Below are 4,245 nucleotides of genomic sequence, written 5' to 3'. Positions count from 1 at the left end.
CCATATGTTCTTCTCCTCTTGTGAGACCTTTAGGTTAATTAACTAGGTAGGTAATTAGTAGGTGAGGTTGAAAAAAGACACAAGTCCATCAAGTCCAACCTTTCTAGCTGGTGATCCTGTGCTTTCCATATCAAAATACATTTACTTTAGTATCTCATTTTAAACAAAAATCATAAATATTATGGCAGAAGAGAAGATTAATCCTAAACCTGAAATTAGTTTTGATTGATTTGCTTTTTTTACATATCCGTATCATTATCTTTACCATAAAAAAAACAATATAAATTCAAGGATCCATTTTGAATTTCATGGACAGTTTGGTTTTACATTTCTTTAGGGATTTATTTATTTGTAATGATCTCTTCATCCCAAGAGTAATACAAAACAAACAATAATCCAGCTTAGGTAATAATATAAATTGTGTGCATTTCATGTTCATGCATATTACCTGAAGGCGTGACTTTGAATTTCACCTGAGGAGTGTAAAATATTTTATTTTCTTCCAACAAGACCAAATATTTACAGGCGCAACAATACAATAAAAGTCAACTATTTGACTTGAGAATGGGCAGACAAACATCCATTTGGTACTGAAAAGATATTAGTATCACATTTTCTTTGTAGATTCTTTTTTCTGCCCTAAAAATTCAGATTGCATTTGATTATTCTTAAAACAGAACTCCAGCAAAAAAAAAATAAAAGGTAAAAATGAATAGCTCATTAAAAGATAAAGGAACAAACTCGGTTTTGCTGTATTTTCTAACTTCCATCTTGAGTTTTCCCATACAATACTATTTTTTTCTGCCATTAGATGCCCTCATTTTGATTGTCAGCATCATTAAACCCACTTCGTCTGAGCCCAGGCCTTATTAGCCTCATATTGTGGTTTTCCAGTGAAAGAAAAATCAACACATTGATGAGCCCATCTCTCTTGCACTCTCTGTTCACCTTCTATCAGTATGTTTCTTCTTAGCACATAAACTGATTGGCAGCTTGTACTTCTTCTCCTCCTTGTCACTCTCCGGCTCTTCTGTACAGGGATTCCAAGAGGCTTATACCAGGTAAAATTCAGGTACATACACTGCTTGAATTTAAAAAATAAATCTAATGAAGTATTACTGACCACAGAGCTGCATTAATGTGTGTCTTTTATAAGTACTTAGAGCTCAGCTTTAACACATATACATAAATAAGACTTGGAATAACTAATGGTAACTATTTGCATTTATATTAAGAAATATATATATTATTTAAAAATACTAATTATTAATAGTATTTTAGTATTTTAGTATTATCACACCGCCATACACCATACCAGCATCCTGAACACCACCATATGTCATACCAACGTCCTGAACACAGCCATGCCTCATATCAGCATTCTGATCACACCATATGCCATACCAGCATTCTGATCACAAACATACCTCATACCAACATCCTGATCACCGCTATACCCCATACCAACATCCTGGTCACTGCCATATGACAAACCAGTGTCCTGATCACTCCATATGCCATATCAGCATCCTGATCACCAACATACCTCATACCAACATCCTGATCACTGCCAAATGACAAACCAGTGTCCTGATCACGCCATATGCCATAACAGTATCCTGATCTACACCCAAAGGCATGTCCATGGGGCATTCCAGGTGTGTCTGGGCACACCCTAATCACTCTGTGTGGCGCAGATTCCCCCCTACTGCCCAGGACCCCTATCATAGTGCTGCCAGCTTCCCTCCTCTCATCTCTTCTCCTGCCTCTGCAGAGAAAGGGACTGGGGAATCTCTGTCCTCATTCTCCTTTCTCTGTCTCAAAAGTTTCAAAGTTTATACCCCTGATATTTCACCAAAGCCCTCCAACTGGGCTCCTAAAAAATAGCCCTTCTGACACTGTTCTACTGAAACCGTCTATCTTTTTATACTTTTTATACTATACTATACTATATTTTAAGATGTTTGTTTACATTTATTTCTAATGCCTCGTACACACGGTCGGACTTTGTTCGGACATTCTGACAACAAAATCCTAGGATTTTTTCCGACGGATGTTGGCTCAAACTTGTCTTGCATACACACACGATCACACAAAGTTGTCGGAAAGTCCGATCATTCTGAACGCGGTGACGTAAAAGACGTACGTTGGGACTATAAACGGGGCAGTGGCCAATAGCTTTCATCTCTTTATTTATTTTGAGCATGCGTGGCACTTTGTCCGTCGGATTTGTGTACACACGATTGGAATTTCCGACAACGGATTTTGTTGTCGGAAAATTTTATATCCTGCTCTTAAACTTTGTGTGTCAGAAAATCTGATGGAAAATGTCCGATGGAGCCCACACATGGTCGGAATTTCCGACAACACGCTCCGATCGGACATTTTCCATCGGACAATCCAACCGTGTGTACGGGGCATAAGAGTGCAAATGCATACATATATATATATATATATATATATATATATACACACACACAAGAAAAATCCAGAAGATTGCTGCACTAAAATTTAATTGAATCAATCTGTTCAAAGTATTACATACATTAGCATTTGATGATCATGATCAGTGATGCTGTACCCAAATAAAATTGATGTCCTTTTTTTCCCCACAAACAGAAGGGTGAAAAGCGATAAGTGTACCTGACCATAAGCTGTATGTAGAGAAGATCCTCTGAGCAGGTCTGCTGAGTGTTTGTGGCAGGTGGTAGGAAAGAGCTGGATATAAGATGGTTTTCAGAAGAGTGATTTGTACTACACATAACATGCCTGGAAGGAAAGACACCAACAGGAACAGGGAACCGTGAACAGTGCCTGAGCCCGGGTTCACACCACAACGGGCTGCGGATCGCACAGGAGCGCTGTGCGTCCCTGTTCACCGTTTCAGGGACGAATCAGGGCCGATTCTATGCCTGAATTCGGCCCTGAAACGCAGCCAAAGACGCACAGCGTTTTTGTGCAGTACGCACCGCAGCCGCCCCGGAGATATGTGAACTGGCTCCATAGGGAGCCAGTCACATTCTCCTGCTATGCGAATTAGAGGTGCGGAAACGCACCTCTAATTCGCATAGGTGTGAACCCGGGCTTAAAGTAAAAAAAAAGAACCCAGCAGGAATCCAAATGCAGCTCTACTCTACAGCTCTACTCCAGCTCTACTCTACTTTAGCATCGGGAGGGGGGTCTTAGGTGGTATACTGGGTCCAACATGCCAGTGCAGCAAGCTGAATGATGGTGTTGATTATAACAATGAGGTGCCTATGAAGAAGATTTCTTGTTTTTACGCTTGTGCGTGACCACTTGTCATTCATTTGAGGTATCCAGTTTAGGAGATGTGGAAGGCGGGGGACAGTTCTGATCTGAGAAAATGTCTCATTCATGCAGGAGTGTGAGGCCCTCATCCACCATGGTGATCATATAGGCTGAGCCCTATTTGGTAATGGTCACTTTGGTGGGGTATCCCCAAGGATAGGGAAGTTTATGGTTTCACAGAGCTTTGGTAATGGGAACCAAAGATTTCAGTTTTTGCAGAATATATTGTGATAAGTCAGAGTAAAACTGAAGTGAGAAGTATTTTCCCAGTGCTTGTGCAGAGTTACGCAGAGTGGCAAGAAGCTTTACTTTCACATAAAAAAAGTGTATGTGCAGGATAACATCCCTAGGGACATTGTCAGGCAGGTGTGATGGTTTGGGCCACCTGTGGATTCTGTGAATGACTAATTCTGTTTCAGGAATGAATGGCAATGTCACAGACATACTGCTGCAACTGTGTCGGTTGTACAGATTCAGGTATTTTTATGTTTTTCCACTGTGACCTATCCTCCAAGTCTACCACTTTTGCTTTAAGCCACTCTATGTCATTCTCATTTTTGCTGTGTGAATCCACAAGCGAGTTGTAAGAGGTAGCAAATTAATAAATATTTTTGTTACATGTGGTCCACCCTGCCCCCCAGCTTCTGGACCTCCATCCTAAATGTTTGGATACAGGATATCATGTATGTGTGAAGAGACCAATCAAATAAGCATGCCCTTAAGTGTAATTTCCAAAATGGGCTGGTTGCTGGTTTGGAAATAGTTAATGGAATCTTTAAGCTTCAGAGTGCCATTCATAGACATTCATAGAGGAGTTACGTGTGCTTACCTCAGCACAGCTTGAGCCTGTAGAGATGTGGGGTCTGGACTTAGCAGGTCTTATAGAGAGTGGTGTAGAGGCAGCTGAGGATACAGGCTAAAGTCTGGTCTGAACAC

This window comes from Aquarana catesbeiana, linkage group LG03, assembly GCF_042186555.1.
Source record: "Aquarana catesbeiana isolate 2022-GZ linkage group LG03, ASM4218655v1, whole genome shotgun sequence".
Taxonomy (NCBI): Eukaryota; Metazoa; Chordata; class Amphibia; order Anura; family Ranidae; genus Aquarana; species Aquarana catesbeiana.
This window is presented reverse-complemented; position numbering follows the sequence as displayed.